The sequence below is a fragment of the Schistocerca piceifrons genome, chromosome X (genome assembly GCF_021461385.2).
Source record: "Schistocerca piceifrons isolate TAMUIC-IGC-003096 chromosome X, iqSchPice1.1, whole genome shotgun sequence".
Lineage (NCBI taxonomy): Eukaryota > Metazoa > Arthropoda > Insecta > Orthoptera > Acrididae > Schistocerca > Schistocerca piceifrons.
The window spans coordinates 190457303-190484137 of NC_060149.1; positions in this window are offsets into that span (position 1 = coordinate 190457303).

Genomic DNA, 26835 nt, shown 5'->3' on the forward strand with positions numbered 1-26835 from the left:
GTGCAAAAGGAAAGCAATTGGCTGATTCAAGGAACGCTATATTCATTGAGGCAAGAGCAATGCAGCATGAGACTGTTGTTGATATTCAACGGCGTTATTGGAAACAGAAAACGCCAGTGGCAGTGCACAAGAAAACTCCAGTTGCACCATTTCTTGAAGAAAGCTTCTTTTAGCTGAAGTAGGTCAAGTTACACTGAAGTGCCAAAGAAAATGATACACCTGCCTAATATCGTGTAGGGCCCCCAACAGCACGCAAAAGTGCCGTAGTAAGACATGCCATAGATTCGAATAATGTCTGAAATGGTGCTGGGGGGGGGAACTGAGGGCATGAATCCTGCAGGACTGTCCATAAATCCGTAAGAGTACGAGAATGTGGAGATACCTTCTGAAAAGCACGTTGCAAGGCATCCGAAATATGCTCAATAATGTTCATGTCTGGGGAGTTTGGTGGGCAGCGGAAGTGTTTAAACTCTGAGGAATGTTTCTGGAGCCACTCTGTAGCAAATTCTGGACGTGGGAGGGAGGGAGGGAGGGGGTGTCGCATGGTCCTGCTAGAATTTCCCAAGTCCGTCGGAATGCACAATGAACATCTACATCTACATGATTACTCTGCAATTCACATTTAAGTGCTTGGCAGAGGGTTAATCGAACATGTACGGACGCAGTTTATCAGAGAGGATGCTTATGTGGTACTTGTCAGGGTCGTATCTAGATATACACTCCTGGAAATGGAAAAAAGAACACATTGACACCGGTGTGTCAGACCCACCATACTTGCTCCGGACACTGCAAGAGGGCTGTACAAGAAATGATCACATGCACGGCACAGCGGACACACCAGGAACCGCGGTGTTGGCCGTCGAATGGCGCTAGCTGCGCAGCATTTGTGCACAGCCGCCGTCAGTGTCAGCCAGTTTGCCGTGGCATACGGAGCTCCATCGCAGTCTTTAACACTGGTAGCATGCCGCGACAGCGTGGACGTGAACCGTATGTGCAGTTGACGGACTTTGAGCGAGGGCGTATAGTGGGCATGCGGGAGGCCGGGTGGACGTACCGCCGAATTGCTCAACACGTGGGGCGTGAGGTCTCCACAGTACATCGATGTTGTCGCCAGTGGTCGGCGGAAGGTGCACGTGCCCGTCGACCTGGGACCGGACCGCAGCGACGCACGGATACACGCCAAGACCGTAGGATCCTACGCAGTGCCGTAGGGGACCGCACCGCCGCTTCCCAGCAAATTAGGGACACTGTTGCTCCTGGGGTATCGGCGAGGACCATTCGCAACCGTCTCCATGAAGCTGGGTTACGGTCCCGCACACCGTTAGGCCGTCTTCCGCTCACGCCCCAACATCGTGCAGCCCGCCTCCAGTGGTGTCGCGACAGGCGTGAATGGAGGGACGAATGGAGACGTGTCGTCTTCAGCGATGAGAGTCGCTTCTGCCTTGGTGCCAATGATGGCCGTATGCGTGTTTGGCGCCGTGCAGGTGAGCGCCACAATCAGGACTGCATACGACCGAGGCACACAGGGCCAACACCCGGCATCATGGTGTGGGGAGCGATCTCCTACACTGGCCGTACATCACTGGTGATCGTCGAGGGGACACTGAATAGTGCACGGTACATCCAAACCGTCATCAAACCCATCGTTCTACCATTCCTAGACCGGCAAGGGAACTTGCTGTTCCAACAGGACAATGCACGTCCGCATGTATCCCATGCCACCCATCGTGCTCTAGAAGGTGTAAGTCAACTACCCTGGCCAGCAAGATCTCCGGATCTATCCCCCATTGAGCATGTTTGGGACTGGATTAAGCGTCGTCTCACGCGGTCTGCACGTCCAGCACGAACGCTGGTCCAACTGAGGCGCCACGTGGAAATGGCATGGCAAGCCGTTCCACAGGACTACATCCAGCATCTCTACGATCGTCTCCATGGGAGAATAGCAGCCTGCATTGCTGCGAAAGGTGGATATACACTGTACTAGTGCCGACATTGTGCATGCTCTGTTGCCTGTGTCTATGTGCCTGTGGGTGTGTCAGTGTGATCATGTGATGTATCTGACCCCAGGAATGTGTCAATAAAGTTGCCCCTTCCTGGGACAATGAATTCACGGTGTTCTTATTTCAATTTCCAGGAGTGTATTAGGGGCGCCATATCAATCCAACTGCGCACGCCTCACACCGTTACAGAGCCTCCACCAGACTGAACATTCCCCTGCTGACATGCAGGGGCCATGGATTCATGAAGTTGTCTCCTTACCCGTACGCATCCATCCGCTCGATACAATCTGAAACGAGACTCGTCCGACCAGGCAACATGTTTCCAGTCATCAACAGTCCAATGTGTTGACGGGCCCAGGTGAGACGTAAAGCTTTGTGTCGTGCAGTCATCAAAGGTACACTTACTATCCATTAGATGTGCAGATAGTGAAATCAGACCGCATTCCGAGTGAACTCACTTCGACTTCCTTGAGATGGAGCTTCTGGCCGCAAATAAGCACTCATTTAGAAAGCGTCGCTTGTGCGAAACTCATATCGCCCTTTGCTCACATGATATCCTGCGATCCATGGATGAAGGGCAACAGTTAGATTCCATACTGCTAGATTACCAAAGAGCGCTTTACACGCTGCCCCGCTGCAGACTGTTAACGAAGGTAAGAACGTAGGGGATAGGTTCCCATATATGTGAGTGGCTGCGAGACTTCTTAAGTAATAGAATTTAGTACGTGGCCTTCGAAGGCGAGTCTCCATCAAAGTCAAGGGTATCGTCAGGTATACCCCCAGGGAAGTTTGACAGCACCGCTATTAATCGCTGCTGGTTGAGTACCCAGCGTTGAGTGTGTATGTATTTATTCCAAATCTATTTGTCCATCTCTACCTTACCCCTCTCTGCCTATCTCCTACGCCCTCCCCTCAGTTAAACTCTCCCCTCTGTCTGTCCACCTCTTCTACCCTCCCCTCTGTACATCTCGTCTTGCGTCTTTTCCTGCCCATCTACTACTCCCCCTCTTTCTGTCCATTTGCCCTTTCCCCCACTGTCCACTTTCTTCTCGCTTTTCTGAAGACATCTCCATCTGCCCCATCTACCTCCTCCTCACCATCTCTATCTCATCATCCCTCCTCTCTCTGTCCATGTCCTCCTCCCCGTTTCTCTGTCCATCTCCTCCTCCCCCTTTCTCTGTCCATCTCCTACTCATCCCTTTCTCTGACCATTTCCCCTTTCCTCTCTCTCTGTCCATCACCTCCTCCCCCTTTCTCTGTCCATCTGCTACTCATCCCTTTCTCTGTCCATTTCCCCTTTCCTCTCTCTCTGTCCATCTCCTTTTCCCCCTTTCTCTATCCATCTCCTACTCATCCCTTTCTCTGTCCATTTCCCCTTTCCTCTCTCTCTGTCCATCTCCTCCTTCCCCTTTCTCTGTCCATCTCCTACTCATCCCTTTCTCTGTCCATTTCCCCTTTCCTCTCTCTCTGTCTATCTCCTCCTTCCACTTTCTCTGTCCATCTCCTACTCATCCCTTTCTCTGTCCATTTCCCCTTTCCTCTCTCTCTGTCCATCTTCTCCTCCCCCATATCTGTGTCCACATCGTCCTTCCCCCTCTCTGGCTGTTGATCTCTTCCTCCTTCCTTCCTTCTCCACGTTATCACTTCCACACCAATACGAGGTTGATATTCTTACCACCACAATATTTCTTTCCATATACACTACTGGCCATTAAAATTGCTACACCAGCAAGAAATGCAGATGATAAACGGGTATTCATTAGACAAATATATTATACTAGAACTGAAATGTGATTACATTTTCACGCAGTTCGAGTGCATAGATCCTGAGAAATCAGTACCCACAACAACCACCTCTGGCCGTAATAACGGCCTTGATACGCCTGGACATGGAGTCAAACAGAGCTTGGATGGCGTGTACAAGTACAGCTGCCCATCCAGCTTCAACACCATACCACAGTTCATCAAGAGTAGTGACTGGTGTATTGTGACGAGCCAGTTGCTCGGCCACCATTGACCAGACGTTTTCAATTGGTGTGAGATCTGGAGAATGTGGTGGCCAGGGCAGCAGTCGAACATTTTCTGTATCCAGAAAGGCCCGTACAGGACCTGCAACACGCGGTCGTGCATTATCCTGCTGAAATGTAGGGTTTCGCAGGAATCGAATGAAGGGTAGAGCCACGGGTTGTAATGCATCTGAAATGTAACGTCCACTGTTCAAAGTGCCGTCAATGCGAACAACAGGTGACCGAGACATGTAACCAAATGGCACCCCATACCCCATCACGCCGGGTGATACGCCAGTATGCCGATGACGAATACACGCTTCCAATGTGCGTTCACCGCGATGTCACCAAACACGGATGCGACCATCATGATGCTGTAAACAGAACCTGGATTCATCCGAAAAAATGACGTTTTGCCTTTCGTGCAACCAGGTTCGTCGTTTAGTACACCACCGCAGGCGCTCCTGTCCGTGATGCAGCGTCAAGGGTAACCGCAGCCATGGTGATACGAGGCCGTTGGGACCTAGCACGGCGTTCCGTATTACCCTCCTGAACCCACCGATCCCATATTCTGCTAACAGTCATTGGATCTCGACCAACGCGAGGAGCAATGTCGCGATAAGATAAACCGCAATCGCGATAGGCTAGAATCCGACCTTTATCGAAGTCGGAAACGTGATGGTACGCATTTGTCCTCCTTACACGAGCCATCAAAACAACGTTTCACCAGGCAACGCCGGTCAACTGCTGTTTGTGTGTGAGAAATCGGTTGAAAACTTACCTCATGTCAGCACGTTGTAGGTGTCGCCACCGGCTCCAACCTTATGTGAATGCTCTGAAAAGATAATCATTTGCATATCACAGCATCTTCTTCCTGTCGGTTAATTTCGCGTCTGTAGCACGTCATCTTCGTGGTGTAGCAATTTAAATGGCCAGTAGTGTAGTAACCAATATGTGTGCCATGTTTGACTGAAATCGGTCCAGGGATTTAAGAGGAGTTTTTATCGGTATACGCACGTCTCAAATATATTTGACTCATGTTTAACATATTTCACGTGTATCTCTAGCGAATTTCTCCTTACAGTCTCGCTTTTACGCAGCTCAATGTTAAACACGTCATAGCTCCTGAACTATGTGTCGTAGAATGATATAATTTTGGATCTACATTTAGCAGTGTATGCGAATGCTGTTTGGAAAATGTGTTCGAAATATAGATAGAAGTAAAGAAGGAATAATTTATAACGTCATGACTAATGCTGTAGTTTTACTACATGAAGAGTGAAAATGTAGTAAACGATAAACTTTCATCCTTTCATCATTTTGTGGGAGTTGTCAGCGAGAAAAATTTAGTAAATTTGTTACAAGTCCGAAGTGCTGTCATTCTGAGATACTGGACGCATAAAAAGTGTGGGAAATCATGTGTTGTGGGCTACACTCCTTGTCACCCCCACCCCCTTGATAGGTACATGGTTCGTAAGCCCACACCGATTCTTTCCAAACAGTAAATTATATGTATGCCACTTTTCGTTGAAATTCGTCCATTGGTTTAGGAGGAGATGCGGAACATACATACATACACACATACATTTTTATAATATGAATGGATATACATAAATGCTCCACTAGACAAGGAGGGCAGCACTCTGCGGCTGTTTGCTGATGATTCTGTTGTGTGCGGGAAGGTATCGTCGTTCAGTGACTGTATAAGGATGCAAGATGACTTAGACAAAATTTCTAGTTGGTTCAAATGGTTCAAATGGCTCTAAGCACTATGGGACTTAACACCTGAGGTCATCAGTCCCCTAGACTTAGAACTACTTAAATCTAACTAACCTAACGGCATCACACACATCCATGCCCGAGGCAGGATTCGAACCTGCGACCGCAGCAGCAGTGCGGTTCCGGACTGAAGCGCCTAGAACCGCTCTTCTAGTTGGTGTGGTGAACAGCAGCTAGGTTTAAATTTAAAAAAAATGGAAGACAACACGCATTTGTATAACTGATTTGTCTCGATGGGCAATGAATCCACCACATTCAGTGCGCGTGCATAATTTCGCTCGACCTCCTGCGAGTATCTCAAAGTAGCGAGCATGGAAGACATGGATGCGAAATGCAGATAGGTGGCGCTAGTTGGGAATGTCGGCCGGCCGGGAGCCGTGCCGAGACATTTTGTGCAATTGCGATAAACACTATGTCCGGATGGTGCTGTGGTTAACGAAACTGTCAAAATCGCGGCCGAGTACTCAGCCTGTGCGGACGTGCGATGCGGCGCTCCTTGTTGTAGCTGACTGGCTACGAATACAAGTCTTAGGATACGTGTATATGGCTTTCCTTGTGCAGCCGCCGAACTTATAAGCAGTATTACTTCTTATATCAGCGCACACTCCGTTGCAGAGTGAGAATCTCTTTCTAGTAAAACTACTTGTTTATCGCCTTCACCGTCTTTGTGTATAGTTCATGAAGTAGAGGTCCTGCTTTGTACCCGCAAATAATGTCAATGGAATCGACCGGGAAAAATACTTTGAGGTTCGCCTTTGACAAGAATATCAGTCATGGGCAACCTGGCTGCATGAAAATTTCAGTATTTCTGGTTATGTTGCTGAATTCATTGAAATGGATAAAGAGAAATACTGTGTTTTTACTCAGTTGTATGCTTCTGTTATGTTAGATATAATAATACTGAAAACCCAGGGCAAATTTGAATTCTGTCGTGATAATTCCGTCAGTACCGTCGATACAAGGAATGCTAATAGCAAACTAAAAACTGTCATGGTGCTAAATCTTCCCCCATAGTTAGACAACTAGAATTTGATACAGGTACTTTCTAGCTACGGTCAGGTAAAAAGAACAGAATTCGAACACTGTCTACTCGATACAAGATTCAGTACTACAGCAGTACTAGACCCATACGAATGTTTGTTACGTCTGAAATCCCGTCCCACATTCTTCTAGGCGGTTTCAAGGCACATATAATATACGAGGCCTGTTCAGAAAGTAAGCTCCGATTGATTGCCAAATTGAAACCACAGTGAACATCAGAAATGTTTTACTTGTAACAATTAGCTACACCTTTCAGCTACTTCTCTACATAGTCGCCGTTCTGACTTAGACTTTTGTCATAGCGTTGTACCGACTTTTCAATAGCCTCATCATAGAAGGCAGCCGCCAGTGCTTTCCGCCAATTCTCCACGCTGGCTTACACCTCGTTGTCTGTGTCAAAATGTTGTCTTCAAAGACAGCGGTTCATGTGACCAGAGATGAAACTCAGGGGGAGACAATTGCGGACTGTATTGTGGGTAATCTCACATTTCCATTTGAAAACGATGCAGGAGCATCTTCATTGCCCTTGCAGAATGCGGCTGAGAATTGTCTTGAAAAAGAAACAGCACGACAGTTATGTAATGTTAGCTGCATAGCTTCAGGCGAAATTTCTCACCAGGCCCTCGTACTTGGCGGCAGACACTATTTTCTAGACATCTTTACGCACTCACTGCGAGCTCAGAAATGAGAAGAGCGACGTGATGCTAACTGGGGTTATACTAGAGACACTACCCAACACATCTGTGCAAAGCTTTATCGGATTTTCATAGTCGTTTCCATTTCGCGACCGATCGGAGCTTACTTTCTGAACGCCCCTCGTATGTTGGGCAAACTCCAAAACGTCACATGTGCAATGAACCAGGGCATCTTCGAGAAAACTGACCACAGTTCGTGTTTATTCTACAAAATAATCTGTAACAGCGGACAAGGTTGGACACAAAAGAACTGATTCCTTCAAGTACTGTATCGGGCAACACCGAGAATACTCACATGGAATCCACTAATCAATCACCTAATTTCGTTGAACGAGAGACCATCAACAAATGAAGTACACTAGAAATCAGACAACGATCAAAGGATGAAACCGATAAAGACCAGTCTATTGTTCAGGAAGACAGCTACAGAGTTCATGATATTACAATTCGAGAGCAAGAAGGCATGACAAATGAAAGTTCTTCTTGTTCTCATCGAAATCACAACAAGAAACGACCATTAGAAAAGGACAATAGGAGCTCCGAAGAAGACGCTGAAGTAAAATTGCACAGATACCAAGGAAACATAAGTTCGATAACGTTCCTGTAACACAGGGTGGACATGAGACTGGGATGGAAACTCACGTGGACACAGATGTCCTGACAACCCCCTGAGCCATCCACAGCAGGAAAGTAACCACAAACCACTGCAGGAAACCACAAGCCAGGCAACAGTACAGGAACAGCTGAGAGAAACCACAGAAGCTGTGACTGGAGCATGTAAACGGGAAAGTGAAGTAGAAGATCGTGCGGAAACAGCTTTCATTATCGCCACGCGATCTGCAGAGCAGACAGTTAGGGCAAAAGAGGTAAGTATTAGCAACAAGAAGGCTATAAAATCTTAAGGTATTGAGAAGCCACCGAGATCGAAAGCCAAGCCAAATCTAAAAGCTGCACATCGGAAAAGTGAGAAAGATGCAGAAAGAGAGTACCAAGATGACGAGAAAGGAGAAATGGAAAGTGAACCTTCTGAAAAAGAATACGGACAAAACAGTTAAGTAGGGGAATATGAATGGGCATGAAAATTTATAAATAGCTTGCAATGGACAATAGGCGGGTGCCTATTCTACTCAAGCTAAATATCTGAGCAATAACAAGTGAAAAAAATTTGAGAATTCAGGAGAATTTTTTTAAAAACTAATGACGTGGACCTTGCCTTCCTTCAGAAAGTAGCTTGCGAAGAGATGAAAGTACAACGGCAATACACTGTGTATAACAATGTCGGCTCAAGCGGTATGCGTTGCTCCATTTTAATCAGAATGGGACTGGGATTAGAGAAATCAGAAAAGCAATCGGATGGACGCGTTATCAAAGCCAAACTAAAAGAAATAACAATACTAAACCTTTATGCCCCATCAGGAACAAGCAACAGAAGTAGCAGTGAAGTACGCCCCCGGTAGCTGCGTGGTCAGCGCGAGAGAATGTCAATCCTAAGGGGCCGGGTTAGATTGCAATGCTGGGTCAGAGATTTTCTCCGCTCAGGGAATGGGTGTTATGTTGTCCTAATTATCATCATTTCATCCCCATCGACGCGTAAGTCGCCGAAGAGGCGTCAAATCGATAGACCTGCACCCGACGGAAGGTCCTAGTCACACGACATTTACATTTTTATTTAGTAGAAAAAAGTTTTTAAGTGAAACTATATCGTACTTTATAAGACACGCAAAGGGAGACATAATAATGAGGGGAGATTTTGATTGTGTTGCAAGATCGGCAGACAGGACAAGATCAACCCTTAATTGCGCCCCCGTAAAATAACGTGATTGGAGGACTAAAGCTGATAGACGTAATAGATCGACTAACCATCACGCGATCCCACTATACGTACGTATCTCCACTGTCAGCCTTGAGACTAGACAGTTTTTATACAACAGGAATAGATGTACAGGACTATGAAGTAATCCCCATCAGCTTCTCGGATCACCATACAGTTGTTAAAATAAAGTGTTTACCCCGGCCCACCGTAATGGGACAGGGGCACTGGAAGTTCAAACCGTAACCTGCTCGACGTTGAGAGGGCAAAAACAAAATTCTACGAATGTTACCGAATATGGGTTCATCGGAAACGATTCTTTAGCAGCGTTCTTCAGTGGTCGGGTAAACTGGTGAAACATGGAATTTGTAAGCTGTTCAGTAACTTAGTGTATAAGATCAGTACCAGTAGAAGAAAAAACATCGAATACAATTATGTGATTGTTCGAGAACTCCAAGAAAAAGTGGATAACGGAGAGGACCGATCTAGCTAACTGAAGAAATTCAAAATGAAAATGCTAGAACTACAGGAAAAAGAACTCGAGGACAAAATAGTCACTTTCAAAGACAAGGGATACATTCCAGACGAACTATGGAGCATCTACCACCTCATTAGAGAGCGGAAACGGCGCAGACACATTTATCGGAAATGTAACATCTGCCGACGGGAACGACACCGCTCACGCGGAAGATATTAAGGACCATTTCCGGAGACTGTTCTGAGGACGACCATCACATCCTAACAAGACAGCAAGCTTGTTACAACACTGCACGACTTCCCTCACCGACGAAAATGTCACTATGTTGATAGGGCCAATATCCGAAGCAGAAAAGCACTTGCCACGAAATAGATCTCCGGGCACTGACGGCATACCGCATGAATTTTACAAATTGTTCTAGTCAGTCATCAAACGGAATTCACGGAGCTCTTGAAAGAGAAACAAAGTGTGGGTCAAATATATTGAGAAAATGAACCAGAAATTATAGTCCTTGTACTCAAAACTTCGGAACCAAGAAGAATAACTGATTATAAGCCAATAACTTCGACATGTGCCGACTCAGAAATATTGGCACACAGTTGCAAAATTAAAACAGACGCTTCCAGAGATAATTCGGCATGGGAAAACGTGTAGTGTTCCTAACAGGAAGATCATTGATGGCTTTGCTCTCTGCGAGACACGACCTTCTTCTCATGGATGTATCTAACTGGAAGAATAGGATTGTTGGATAGCGATCTACAAAATGCCTTTGACAAAGTATTTAAGGAATGTATTACAACACTATAACTTCCCACAGGCCACAATAGATCTACTACTACCAGACCGGAGCCCAATGGTCCCCAAAATAAAAAATAAACGGTCACTTCACGCGAGAACTCTCAGTCCAGTGCTCAGTCCGACAGGGATGCTCGTTATACACGATATTCTTCTTCTTCTTCTTCTTCCGAATAACCCATTTGGAGGGTACGATGAATCAACTTTGGCTAGCCTTCATCGTATTAGGTTTCCTTAGTTTCCAAATTTCCTTCATCCTTTTAGAGTGTTGTCCCCTTTCGTCTTGAGTCCACTTTCGTCTGGTTGTTTTCTTTCTTTCCTGAAATTCTGCGTTTTGAACTGAATTTCTGAAATGTGTTCTGTTTTCTATTGTGTCCACTGCAATTCCAGCGTTTTCCATGTCCTTTTCAGTCTCTATGAACCGTGCGGGCTTGGATTTGTAGCTACTGAGTAATGTGAATATCCGCTTGGTTAGTCTGTTGTTATCCATTCTGAATATATGTCCAAAGAACTGTAGACTCCTCTTCCTCATTACATCAGGTAGTTTTTCAGTTTTCAAGTTAGCTCTCTTTTTGGTCTTAACCTGCATTCAGCATTACCGCTCCTTTTAGCTCCCAGTATTTTCCATAAAATTCTTCTTTCGGCCTTCTCTAGTTTCTCAAGATCTCCATTTCTTGTTAGTTTAAGTGTTTTTGGCGTATACAGAGCTTCAAGTCTGGCCACTGCTTGGTAGTGTCTTAATCTTGTGTTCCAGGACAAGGATTTTTTGTTATTAACGTTTTTGGTCATACGAAACACTCTTTCCATTTTTTGCACTCTAGTTTCTATAGCTATCATTTCTTTTGCATTGTATGTAATCCACTCCCATAGGTATTTAAAGGAATCTGTTTTGTGTATTGAATTATTGTCAACTGCAATATTTTGAGGAGCATCACAGATTTTTGTCATGAACTCTGTTTTTTCAAAGGATATTTGTAGTCTTACTTTGGGTGCTTGTTTTTGCAGTTCTCTTATTTGTTCTATTATCTGGTGAATCTGTAATAAATGCGATGTTATCTACGAGGGCTAAACAGTCGACAGTGATCTTATTTGGATTTATTCCTAGTTGAATCTCTTTAGTATTGATGGCCTTCCTCCATTCTCGAACTACCTTCTCTAACACAGAATTGATAAGCAGAAGTGATACACCATCTCCCTGTCGAACACCTGACTTTATTTCAAACGATTTTCAGAGCTCTCCCCTAAATTTTACTTTCGATTTTGTGTTTGTCAAATTTGCTTTAATTATTTCAGTTGTTTTAGTGTCAAGTCCCAATTCTTTTAAGATATCAAGCAGTGTATTTCTTTCGATTGAATCATAGGCTTTTTTAAAATCCACAAAAGTAATTACATATTTTAAGTTCCTGATTTTCTTCATTTCTATTATGTTCTTTAAGTTTAATACTTCTTCTGCACATGACTTTCCCTTCCTAAACAAAGCCTGATACTCTCCTAGCTGTTTGTCAAGTATTTCTTCTGCTCTTTTTAAAAGAGCCTTAGACAAGATCTTATAGGTCAGTGGTAAGAGGGGGATTCCCCTATAATTGCTAGGATCTGTTTCATTCCCTTTTTATGTAGTGGATGTATTAGTGCAGATGTCCAGTCTGGTGGTAAGCTGTGTGTTCTCCAGATTTCTCTGAGTATTCCTAATAGACATTGTATCATGTTGTCACTAGAGTACTTCCATAGTTCGGCAACTACGTATAATATCCTCTCCAGCTGTTTTATTATTTTTAAGGTCTTTTATGATTTCTTTTATTTCTTCTGTGGTTGGCGGATTGAGTCCGGTGGTGTTGGGTTTACAATATCGAAATTAAATTTTTCTTTCGGTGGATAACAGTTATGTAGTTCTTCAAAGTATTCGGTAAGTATTCTACAGTTCTCTATGCTATTGTATGCAGTTTTCTGCGTTTTTTTGGGGGGGGGGGGGAGGGAGTTGGGTTGTTTGGGGGAAGAGACCAAAATGCGAGGTCATCGGTATTATCGGATTAGGGAAGGACAGGGAAGGAAGTCGGCTATGCCCTTTCAAAGGAACCATCCCGGCATTTGACTGTAGCCATTTAGGGAAATCACGAAAAACCTAAAACACGATGGTCGGACGCGGGATTGTACCGTCGTCCTCCCGAATGCGAGTCCAGTGTGCTAACAACTGCGCCACCTCGCTCGGTTGCGTTTTTGGGTCCGTGAAAAATAGACTAGGTGGAGTGTATTTCTTTAAGTTACTTTTGAAAGTTTTGTAAAAGTCCCTAGCATTGTTTTGTTTGAAGTTGGAGTCTATTGATGCTAGTTGGTCTTTCATGTATTGTACTTTGATCTTTTTGAGGCCTTTTGATGCTTGCTTCCGGGTTTTTTTTAGGGAGTTCCCATTTTCATAATTTTTATTTGCATTCCATATGTTCCAAGCTCGTTGTCTTGTTAGGATTAGTTCGTCACAATCATCATTCCACCAGGCATGTTTCCATTTTTTGGTAAAGAGAATGGTTTCTTCTGCTGCCTGTAGTATGTCTTTTTGAAGTTGTTCCCATGTTTTAGGTGTTCTCTTTTCCAAAAGTGTCCTGAAATTATTTTCCTTAGTTAATTTCTGAGTGTCAAACTTTTTAGGTTGATATTGGCTCTTTCTTTTATATATTACACGATATTATTTATATTTTCCTTGGAACCAGTGATCCGCTCAATCACCAAACAATTCTCTGGAATAAATATTGGTGCAGTAAGGTTCTCCGTTAAAGCTTATACCAACGATATAACAATTGCATTTACGCAGCATCAAGACATTGGGAAGATATTTGATATAATGGATTCTTATAAGGAAGCAGCAGGAACAACAACAAACATCACAATAATCCGGCCCCTTTGGTTGAACCAAATTGCACAACTCAAATCACAGCCCTTCACAGAATGCTACCAAATACAAGTGTTGAAGAAGAACATGAACGAATTGGTTGAGGATAATTCCAAATCGATGGTGGGGAAGTAAGAGGCGCCTTAAAGCGAACAGCAGTAGGAACTCCATTCCTATTCAAAGGATACAATATTCCAATATGATGGTTCATTAAAAAATGTGGCATACAGCTAAAACAATATTCATAATTCTACAATTTCCTTCTTCTTCTTTTAGTGTTCAACCCTCAGGTTGGTTTGTAGCAGAGCGCCATTCCTCTCTTCTGTCTGCCTTCCTTTCCATTTCCACGTATGTGTTACATCCAACGTCATTCATGATCTGTTGCATGTATGATATCCTTGGTCATCCCCGCCGATTCCCTCCCTCAATAGCTCCTTCTGCTATTGTTCCAATGATGTTGTTGTGTCGTAGGGTGTGCCCTACAAGTTTGTCTGTTCTTGTTTGGATGTGCCTCCACAGAGATCTGGTTTCCTGTACGCTTCTAAGCACCTCTTCATTTGTTACTTTGTCCTTCCAGCTGATCTTCATCATCCTTCTATAGCACCACATCTCCAGGGCCTCTAGCCATCTTCTCTCTTCTCTTCCAATTTTCCAAGTTTCACGTATGTATAGGGCCACACTCGAAACGAAAGCTATCATGATATGTTTCCTTATTTTCAGACTGATGTTCTTGCTGGTGAGTAAGTTCCTCCCCTGATTAAATGCAATTTTGGACTTTTGTGTTCTGCTGGCAATTTCTTTCCGGCTTCTACCATCTCTTGTGGTTTTGCTTCCCAGGTAAGTAAATTCCTCTATCACTTCCAGCTCCTCTCTTCCAACTCTCATTCTCAGAGGTTCATATTCTGCTCCTGTACTGCATACCATCACTTAAATCTTTTTTTTTTGTTTATTCTCATTCCATACTGACTGCATAGAATCCTTTCCATTGTTCTGAGGACTTCCTCTAGATGTTCTTTTCTCTCCGTGACTACAGCAATATCATCTGCATAACGTAACATGTCTATCTTCTGCCCATTAACTTTGTTCCCAACCTCAGTAGTTTCTCGAACTTGGTCTATAGCTTCCTGTATGTAAGCGTTGAATATAAGAAGAGAGAGAGCACATCCTTGTCTTACGGCTTTTCTAATATTTGCTTCTTGTTCATGGTGACAGTTCCTAATCACTGCCACCTCATACTTATACACACATCAAAAATGTTTTACATCACATCGTTTCCGAGAGTTCTGGAACCTGTACAGAAAATTGGAATAGAGATCAACATAAACATCATTTCCGCCGTTTTTATTGCTCATGAAACCACATATTGCATGTTGTACCACCATACACCGAGACCTTCAGAGCTGGTGGTCCAGACTGCTGTACACACCGGTACCTCTCATACCCAGTAGCACGTCAACTTGCATTGATGCCTACCTGTATTCGTTGTGGCGTACTATCCACAAGTTCATCAAGGCACTGTTGGCCCAGATTGTCCCACTGCTCAACGGCGATTCGTCATAGCTCGCTCATAGTGGTTGGTGGGTCACGGCGTCTATAAACAGCCCTTTTCGATCTGTCCCAGGCATGTTCGATAGGATTCTGGAACATGCTGGCCATTCTAGTCGAGCGATGTCGTTATCCTGAAGGAAGCCATTCACAAGATGTGCACGATGGGGGGGGGGGGGGGGGGGGGCGCGAATTGTCGTCCATGAAGACGAATGCCTCGCCAATATGTTGCCGATATGGTTGCACTGTCGGTCGGAGGATGGCATTCACGTATCGTACAGCCGTTACGGCGCCTTCCATGACCACCAACGGCGTACGTCGGCCCCACATAATGCCACCCCAAAACAGCAGGGAACCTCCACCTTGCTGCAATTGCTGGGCAGTGTGTCTAAGGTGTTCAGCCTGACTGGGTTGCCTCCAAACACAGCCTATTGCGCACAGTTTGAGTAGTAACGCGACGTCCTGTGGGCGCACGAAAAGAATTATTCAACATGGCGGCGTTGTTGTCAGGGTTCCTCCGAACCATAAATATCCTCCATGTCCGAACAATATCGCTTTGGTTCACTCCGAGACACCTGGACACTTCCCCTGTCGATAACCCTTCCCGGCACAAAGTAACAAAGCGGATGCGATCGAACAGCGGTACTGACCGTCTAGGCATGATTGAACTACACACAACACGAGCCCTGTACCTCCTTCCTGGTGGAATGACTGAAACTGATCTGCTGAGGACCCCCTCCGTCTAATAGGCGCTGCACATGGTTGTTTACATCTTTGGGCGGGTTTAGTGACATCTCTTAACAGTCAAAGGGATTGTGTCTGTGATACAATATCCACAGTCAACGTCTATCTTCAGGAGTTCTGTGAACTGGGGTGATGTAAAACTTTTTTTGTGTGTGTAGAAACTGAGTACTACACGGATGTCTTTGTACTTAATTCCACGTTTCCTCAGCACTCGGAACATCTTTTTCCAGATGGCGTTATCAAATGCCTTTTACAGATCTACAAAGGCAGTATGAGTTGGTTTATTTTTCTGTAATTGCTTTTCGATAAGGAGTCTCAGTGCTAGAGTCGCTTCCCTTGTTCCAAGTCCCCTTCCGAAACCAAACTGATCTTCACTCAGCATAGCCTCCACCTTCTCTTCAATTCTCTTCAGAACTATTTTTATGAGAATTTTTGATGCATGTGATATTACTGTTCACATTTTGTAGCTGCTGCCTTCTTTGGTATAGGAACAATGATGCATTTCTGGAAGTCTGTCGGTATCTCTCCTGTGTTATAGATGGACCTAATAAGTTTAAGCAGCATCGTTTTCATGCTGTCACCAGCATTCTTTATTAGTTCTGCAGGGATGTCATCAATACCCGTTGCTTCGTTGTCCCGTCTTTCTTTTAGAGCTTTGTCAAATTCTTCTTGCAGAATGTAATGTCCCTTGTCATCTTCATCTACTTGCTCTTCTCTTCCTATTACTTCCTCCGAAAGAGGTGTTCTGGCACACAACTCCTCTATGTATTCTTTCCATCTCTTCACGATGTCTTCAAAAATGGCTCTGAGCACTATAGGACTTAACATCTACCGTCATCAGTCCCCTAGAACTTAGAACTACTTAAACCTAACTAACCTAAGGACATCACACAACACCCAGTCATCACGAGGCAGAGAAAATCCCTGACCCCGCCGGGAATCGAACCCGGGAACCCGGGCGTGGGAGCCGGCCGGTGTGGCCGTGCGGTTCTAGCCGCTTCAGTCTGGAACCGCGAGACCGCTACGGTCGCAGGTTCGAATCCTGCCTCGGGCATGGATGTGTGTGATGTCCTTAGGTTAGTTAGGTTTAAGTAGTTCTAAGTTCTGGGGGACTGATGACCACAGATGTTAAGTCCCATAGTGCTCAGAGCCATTTTGAACCGGGCGTGGGAAGCGTGAACGCTACCGAACGACCACGAGCTGCGGACACACGATGTCTTCACCAAACAGTATTTTCCCCTCTTTATTTTCTATTTCGCCTGAGAGTGTTGTTTTACGTTTGTTGAAAAATTGATTTGCTGTTCTGTCGGCTAAATCAGTTCTTCCGTTTTGCATATTTTCTTCCACGTTCCTGCACATTTCCTCAATATCAAATACAGAAGTATTAGGATGGTTCATCTGGAAAGGGATATTACACTGTGTAGCCAGAGGCAGTTAACAAAATAGTCAAATCTAGGTGGATTAGGCTTAACACATTGTGAGAATAAAGGCACACCCCTCACAGATAAAAATTTTATAAAACCCTAGAAACAACCAGCAAGTCAGTCGGATTTATTGAAGGCCGCATGGGGAACTATATGATCTATACGAAATAAAATTGCGTTAGGACGTTCAAACTGCACAGCTGGCTGCGGGGGATGATGGGAATTACTGTAGTTTGGTTTAGGGACGAAGCCCACTCTCATTTGGATGGGTTCGTCAACATGTAAAATTGGCACATTTGGGGGGCTGAGACTCCACATTTTGCGATCGAGATGTCTCTTCATCCTCAACGGCTGACTGTGTGGTGTGCTATGTCCAGTCACGGAAGAATCGGTGCAATATTCCTTGATGCCACGGTGGCTACCGAACGGTAAGTGAAGGTTTTGGAAGCTGATTTCAACCCCAGTATCCAAAGTGACCCTGATTTCGACAAGATGTGGTTCACGCAAGATGGAGCTAGACCCCGTCGAAGCAGGAGAGTGTTTAATGTCCTGGAGGAACACTTCAGGGACCGCATACTGACTCTGGGGTATCCAGAGACCACTGACATGGGCCTCGATTGGCAGCTTTATTCTCCGGATCTCTTCCTATTTGCGGGGTTATGTTAAGACAAGGTGTACAGCAACACGTCCAAAACCATTGCTGAGCTGAAAAATGACATTCACGAGGTCATCGACAGCATGTTTCCGACACATGCAGAATTTCGCTATTCTTCGGCGCCACATTATCGCCAATGATGGCAGGCACATCGAACGTGTCATAACCTAAATTCGAATATCTGTAGTGGCGTTTACATGTTGAATAAAGTGTATGCACGCCGTAGTTTGTAACTAATTTACGTTTTTTTCATATAGTTCAATAATTGTCACGCTGTATATAGATGTAGTTATTAAATCGTCTACGGAAGGTGTTAACATATGATATATTGGCGCTGTTAACAGAAAGAAGTATCATTTGCGACACAGTCGCACAGGAACCTTGCGACCAATATATACAGGCGCACAGGAACCATCCGAACAGTATACAATATACAGGGTGGTCCATTGATCGTGACCAGGCCAAATATCTCACGAAATAAGATCAAACGAAAGAACTACAAAGAACGAAACTTGTCTAGCTTGAAGGGGGAAACCAGATGACGCTATGGTTGGCCCGCTAGACGGCGCTGCCATAGGTCAAACGGATATCAACTGTGTTTTTTTAAATAGGAACCCCCATTTTTATTACATATTCGTGTAGTACGTAAAGAAATATGAATGTTTTAGTTGGACCACTTTTTTCGCTTTGTGATAGATGGCGCTGTAATAGTCACAAACATATGTCTCACAGTTTTAGAGGAACAGTTGGTAACAGGTAGGTTCTTTAAATTAAAATACAGAACGTAAGTACGTTTGAACCGGCGCATCCATCACCACCTCCGCCAAAACCACCTCCTCCCAAACACCCAATGTGGCTTTCTACCTTCCTTCTCTGCTGATGACCAACTCCTCCGCCTGACTCATCTCCTCTTCCTCCAGCTTAACTCCCGTCGCTCCGCCATTTTTGTCTCCCTTGACTTCGAAAAGGCCTACGACCGTGTCTGGCATCCCGGTCTCCTGTTTAAACTCCAAACCTACGCCCTTCCTGTCTGATGGCCTCCTTCCTCTCCCACCGCCCCTCCTATGTTACCATCCATAATGCCAATTCCCACACCTTCTACCCCTCTGCAGGTGTGCCCCAGGGCTCTGTCCTCTGCCCTCTCCTCTACCTCCTGTACACGGCAGATATGCCCCAACCCCCCCCCCCCTCCAGTACACCTCTTGCAATATGCTGATGACACCGCATTCCTCGCCCTCGCTCCTACCCTCCAACGGTCCCAACGCCTTCTCCAGAATCACCTTGACCTTTTTGCTGCATGGTGTAACCAGTGGCTCCTGAAACTCAATCCTTCCAAGACCCAGGCAATCATCGTAGGTCATACCACTCGCTCCTTCCGGCTCCTGGATTTCTCCCTTACTGTCTGCGCCCGTCCTGTCCGCCTCACCCCCACCCTCACCTACCTTGGCCTCACCATTGACTGTCACCTCACCTGGATCCCTCATCTCCGCTCCATTCAATCTAAAGCCCACAACCGCCTCCGACTCCTGAAACTCCTCTCTGGCCAGACATGGGGGTTGCACCCCTCTACCATCCTCCACACCTACAAACCCTTAATCCGTCCCATCCTCTGTTATGCCAGTCCTGCCTGGATATCTGCCCCCCCCCCCCAAAATCTATAAGTCACTCCAGATCCTTGAGCATCATACACTCCGCCTCGCCTTCCGTATACACCTCCCATCCCCCATGCGGATCCTCTATGATCTCATTCCTTTCCTCCATCTGCTCCTATTCCTTGAACATATCCGCATCCTCTACACCTCCCGCTGCCTTGAACCCCCTTACCCCCTGGTTGCTCCTCTCCTCTCCCATCCCTGCCCCCTGCCATGTCTTCACTGTTGTGTCCCCCCTACCCTCCATCTCTACACCCCTCATCTCCTTTCCCAAGGTGGCTTCCATCAACTCCCCCTCCCGGATGATGCCCTCTCTCCCTCCATTAACCCTCCTATCAACTCTGATCCTCACTCCCCCTCCTTTCCTCTGTCCTTTTCCCGGGCTCCCTCTCCCCCCCCATCCATCCTCTTTCTTCCCCACCTCCCCTCTCTTTGCCCCCTTCTCTCCCCCGAGTCCTTTTACATTTCCCTCCTCTGCCTCCTCTCATTCCCACTCGCGTCTGCCCTTCTCCCCCTTTATTAGTCCTCTCCCTCCTTGATTCCTCCCCCCTTTTTCGTTTTTTTTCCTTCCTCCCTCCTTGTTCTACCCCCTCCTCCAGCTCCTCCCCCCCCATTTGCCTTGGGCTCGGGAGTGTCATCTTTGTGCCGCCACTTTCGTGCAGTGTTCTACATTGAATGTTCTACAGTGAGTGTTTTACAGTGAGTGTTCCGTGTTGTGGCCATCATACTGTCGCTGGATGTGCCTTTTATCTCTTGCGAACAGAAACCAGACTGTCGCCGTGTTTTTTTTTAATTGTGTGTGTTACTTGTCTGATTCCTGTGTCTTTTATTAACGTTGCCAACCCCTTTTGCTTTCTGTTTTAACTTTCCGCATTTTTCCGCCATTTTACACTTGACGTCACCGTTTTATCGCCTGTTTTTCTTGTTTCTTTTCTTCTTCCGTTTTTTTTTTTTTTAATAAAAGTCTGTAGGCTGTAGAGCAGCGTACTAAGCTGCTGCCAGCCCGCCCCCTTCGGGGGGAATTGAAAATCAATAAAGGAAAAAAAAACACGTTTGAACATTTTATTTTGGTTGTTCAATGTGCTACATGTACCTTTGTGAACTTATCATTTCTGAGAACGCATGCTGTTACAGCGTGATTACCTGTAAATACCACATTAATGCAATAAATGCTCAAAATGAGTCCATCAACCTCAGTGCATTTGGCAATACGTGTAATGACATTCCTCTCAACAGCGAGTAGTTCGCCTTCCGTAATGTTCGCACATGCATTGACAATGCGCTGACGCATGTTGTCAGGTATTACCGGTGGATCACGATAGCAAATATCCTTGAACTTTCTTCACAGACAGAAATACAGGGACGTCAGATCCGGTGAACGTGCGGGCCATGGTATGGTGCTTCGACGACCAATCTACCTGTAATGAAATATGCTATTCAATAACGCTTCAACCGCACGCGAGCTATGTGCCGGACATCCATCATGTTGGAAGTACATCGCCATTCTGTCATGCAGTGAAACATCTTGTAGTAACATCGGTAGAACATTACGTAGGAAATCAGCATACATTGGACCATTTAGATTGCCATCGATAAAATGGGGGCCACTTATCCTTCCTCCCATAATGCCGCACCATACATTAACCCGCCAATGTCGCTGATGTTCCACTTGTCGCAGCCATCGTGGATTTTCCGTTGCCCAATAGTGCATATTATGCCGGTTTACGTCACCGCTGTTGGTGAATGACGCTTCGTCGCTAAATAGAACGCCTGCAAAAAATCTGTCTTCGTCCTTTAATTTCTCTTGTGCCCAGTGGCAGAACTGTACACGACATATGGTACGGATGCAATCTATGTTGATGTATCATTCTCAACACCGACGTTTTTAAGATTCCCGATTCTCGCGCAATTTGTCTGCTACTGATGTGCGGATTAACCGCGACAGCAGCTAAAACACCTACTTGACCATCATTATTTGTTGCAGGTCGTGATTGACGTTTCACATGTGGCTGAACACTTCCTGTTTCCTTAAATAACGTAACTATCAAAAAATGGTTCAAATGGCTCTGAGCACTATGGGACTTAACATCTGTGGTCATCAGTCCCCTAGAACTTAGAACTACTTAAACCTAACTAACCTAAGGACATCACACACATCCATGCCCGAGGCAGGATTCGAACCTCCGACCGTAGCAGTCGCGCGGTTCCGGACTGCGCGCCTAGAACCGCTAGACCACCGCGGCCGGCACGTAACTATCCGGCGAACGGTCCGGACACTTGGATGATGTCGTCCAGGATACCGAGCAGCATACATAGCGCACGCCCGTTGGGCATTTTGACCACAATAGCCATACATCAACACGATATAGACATTTTCCGCAGTTGGTAAACGGTCCATTTTAACACGGGTGATGTATCACGAAGCAGATACCGCCCGCACTGGCGGAATGTTACGTGTTACCACGTACTTATACGTTTGTGACTATTACAGCGCCATCTGTCACAAAGAGAAAGAAGTGGTCCAACTTCGTACTACACGAATATGTATTTAAAAAATGTGGGTTCCCATTTAAAAAAAATTCAGTTGATATCCGTTTGACCTATGCCAGCGCCATCTAGCGGGCCAACCATAGCGCCATCTGGTTTCCCCCTTCAAGCTAGACAAGTTTCGTTCTTCGTAGACTGATCAATATGTGTAAAATATTCCAGTTAAAATTCATGTCCATACATTTCCGCATACCAAGAAAAGCCAAAACTTGGAGACATACAAATCCAAACCCAGGAGAATTTCAACTGGATCACGTAGCTATATCGAAAAGGTATATCATAAAAATTATGAATGTTAAAATAGTATGAAATGGGGATTTCGATTCAGATCATTATCTCTCTAAGATTAAAATGAAATTATTCCCATCTAAAACAAAAAAGGCGACCAAGAAAGTGATCAGATACAACACCACTACAGCTAATATTACAAAACAAAATATAGAAAAATTTTGAGAAGAAACTGAGACAAGTAAAGAAGGTGATTGGCGTGAACTCAAGGTGCAAATAACTCAAGCAGCAGAGAAAACTTTAGGATTGGCCAAGAACAAAAAGAAGACATAGTGGAAAGAGGAGTGTATAGAATCACTAATACAAATAGCTCAAAAATAGAGAAAATCGAGATGTTCGAAGAAAGAGGAAGACCTTGAACAATTCAGACAAGAAGGAAAAGAAACATCAAAAACAATCCGGAAAATCAAAAGAAACTTTGAAAATTCCCAGCTTATTGAAATAGAAGAAAATTTCAGCAAAAATAATATTAGAATTTTTTACCGAACTTTTAAACACATACATAAAAGATTGCGTGCACCAAGTATTTGTTTCAAAGATGAAAATGGCAAATGCCTAATGATGAACTATGAGATGACAAACTAGAGGTACTGGAAAGAAGGATTATTAGAAAAATAAATAAAACTGCAGATTGTTGGAAAATAAGAAGTAATGAGGAGATCTACAAAAGTAGAGAGAAAATATCTGAAGTAATGGCCAAACGTAGATTAACCTTTTTGGGACACCTCTACCGAATGGATGGAAATAGATTAACAAAACTAATACTCCTATATTTCTGGAAGAAGAAATCGACAATAGCATGGATTACAGAAGTAAGGAAATATCTAGAAAGAAACAACACCAAAGAATCAGAAATAGCAGAAAGAAACCTTTTTAAAAATAAAATACTAAATTTGGAAGGCCTCCAAGGCAGAAGAAATAAAAAAATCGTGAACAGCATGGACAGAAGAAAGGAACAGACTTCATGGGGAGAAAATGAGGGAAAACGGAAAAATAGCCGCGCGGGATTAGCCGAGCGGTCTAGGGCGCTGCAGTCTTGGACTGTGCGGCTGGTCCCGGCGGAAGTTCGAGTCCTCCCTCGGGCTTGGGTGTGTGTATTTGTCCTTAGGATAATTTAGGTTAAGTAGTGTGTTACCTTAGGGACTGATGACCTTAGCAGTTGAGTCCCATAAGTTTTCACACACATTTGAACATTTCAACTGGAAAAATAGGAAACAACAACAAAGGAAGAAGAGGAACTGAAGTTTTCAACGTGGTCAACATGATTGTAAAAAAAAAAAAGTAGACCGTTGTCATTAGCCACCGAGTAAAGCAGTGAAAACAGATGTACTCAAAATTAACCACCATAACATGGGACTGAGGGTCTGTAGGATACAGAATTGTTGATGCCGTTCACACGCTGTTGGGCAAGTTTGAATAACAATCTGGTTGACAACGAACACTGTTTATGAATCATTGTAGTTTAATACAATAATTCTACGACATCTGGATAGTCTCCACACATTTCAGCACCGTCTGCACATGTATCTCTGAATTCGTATCTCCAAATGTTTCCGTGGGTAACTGGGATAAACCCCACTCCTGGCTATTTTTTATTTTTTTTTTAAGAACTTGCTGTCATCGGACCGATCATTGGAATCAGCGCTAAGTTATTTTCTTATTTACCTTTAGCGTAGCAAAATGGTTCAAATGGCTCTGAGCACTATGGGACTCAACTGCTGAGGTCATTAGTCCCCTAGTACTTAGAACTAGTTAAACCTAACTAATCTAAGGACATCACACACATCCATGCCCGAGGCAGGATTCGAACCTGCGACCGTAGCGGTCTCGCGGTTTCAGACTGCAGCGCCAGAACCGCGCGGCCACTTCGGCCGGCTTTAGCGTAGCAGTCTAGTCTAACATTTACTCCTCGATAATTTTCATGTGCAAAGTCTTTTACGCTAGAGACTAAAACAAAAGGAAAATAATGATAGCTATGACGAGGACGGGTGGCCAGTTAACTTCCTCTGCTCTTGATTGATGATGTTTCGACTGGCTTATACACATTTGCTCATACCTGTCGTATTTCACGCACCTGCTGATTCTACCACGTCTTTGAAGCGCAAGCTTTACTCCCGGACTGCTAGCCATCTCAAGAATTACATCGACTGTGCAGATGTGTTCTTTCCCGCTGTGAGGATGATTAGGCGTTGGCAACATTGTACGACATGTTTGGCAATCCTGTTATAATCGATCTACTTCCTGCAACGACACAGAATTAATCTGCTAACGATAATGATTGAAGCTGAAGAAATGAATTAAAATTTGTGCCACTCTCGAGACTTCTTGCTTATTATGCAGAAATGCTGACCATTACACCACCACCGCGCTATGGTCAACAGGTCAACATAGTGTTGCGGTAGTGTAATGGTCAGCATAGTGCTGCAGTGGTCAGCGTTTTTGAAGATAGTAACTGTTCAGAAAGAACAGATACCAATTATGACCACGCAGCATCTCTAGAAACAAATGATAAATAATCGAAACCCTCAGCTACCAACAGGTGTTGTTGATGTACCTCAATGGGGACAGCTGAGTATGTGTGTCCCGACTGGGACTCGAACCCGGGATCTCCTCCTTACATGTCAGACGCTCTATCCATCTGAGCCACCGAGGGTAGAGAGGAGAGCGCGACTGCAGAGACTTATCCCTTGCACATGGTCATCATTGGTATCTGTTCTTTCTGAACAGTTACTGTCTTCATATATTTAAAGACTACCCGGCCATTGACCTTCTTCTGTGCGAATGCGCACACTTTGCCCGAACTCTTACGGGAATCGTCATCTTAGTTGGCGCGAGTAATGAGTGAATGGGCAAATATCCTTTAGGAACATTACGGATGTAGGTTGTGGACAGTTGGGAATGTGGTTCTCACGGGAAGCGTGGAAGGGATAAGTCCCTGCAGTCGCACTATCCTCTGTGCCCTCGGTGGCTTAGAGGCACAGCCGGCGCGGTAGCTCACCGTGTTCGGTCAGAGAGCTGGTTGGCCTCTGTTATGAAAAACTGAGTGAAAGGATCAACAAAAAGAACTTTAATGGATGTCATGTGACGTCCGCAACCACCAAACACAACGAAAAAAAAGATGGATACAGCGCCTGCCACGTAAGCAGGAGATTCCAGGTTCGAGTCCCGGTCGGCGTACACATTTTCACCTGTCCCCATTGAGGTATATCAACAACACCTGTTGGCAGCTGAGGGTTTCGATTATTTATCGTTAGCCATTTTGGCCAGTAAGCAATAAGACCTGGGTTCGAGTCCCAGCCGTGGCACAAATTTTAATTCGTTACTTCTGCTTCCATCACTATCGCAGATAAAGATGAGACTTAAATGTGTCGGGGGAAAATTTAATTATATTATCATGCTAAATTCACTCGATATTTTCTCGGTATTTAAGTTCAGTATTCTGAACGATTTTTACTTGTTATGTCTCATCTACCAAATGGGGGTTTTTAGTCCACGAAGGTCATTGTACGCAGAAACTACAACTAATTTCATCTTTTCATTGCGCATTATCTGACATAGCCATCACTAAATGCTGCAGCTGCTCGCTGGGTTCGTGGAAATGTCATCTTGCTGTAAAACCAAGGCTGTTTTGGTTCTAGGTTCCAGTCTCGTGGGAGACGAAATTTTTTTCTTAAATCACAGAGCTACAGCCGTTGGAATTCCTGAATGTGCCGAATAATTTATGTCAAAACGATCCTACATGAAGCGAGAAAATTTTCGGAAGTGATTTCTTCTGTAACACTCACCCATTACACGGCACAAATGTTCAAGCTTCCACCACGTCCTTCACCCTCTGTTATCTCCAAAGAGAAAAAAATGTCCCAAACGTCAAGCTTTTTTCCGTTTAAAACTCCGTTTCCTAGTGCACAAACAACGCTACTCGTAGACTTCAGATACGCAACGTTCAAGATGTCGTTGCAAGAACAACATTAGAACCTCAAACAGAAAATGACGATTGATAAATATACTTATAGCAACCTGCGTACCAACACGCCGAACGAAATCGCCACGAATTTATGTACTCCTCCGGTATAAAATTTGTCCGTATTGGTAGAATACATGCTTAGTATTCCCCACGTCATATGCTACACGGGCACTGGTTACAATGTTGTTATTGGATGGTGTTCACCCAGTTCATCGAAAATATATCACTGTGAAAACTAAACTGCAATATTAAACAATCTTACGCTTACCAATGTGTGTGTCGAAACATCCGCTGTAGAGAAAAGACTCAAGGTGCAATGCTTCGTGAACACTTGGGTTAACGCTGCCTAGCGTCGAGCAGGGAATGTTCTGATCAGGACAGGAAGCCATGATCTCTCTCAAGGAAATGTTTTTCCATGGTTTTGCTATTTCTGGCACGTTAGACAAATGGTTCAAATGGCTCTGAGCACTAAGGGACTTACCACCTGAGGTCATCAGTCCTCTAGAACTTAGAACTACTTAAACCTAACTA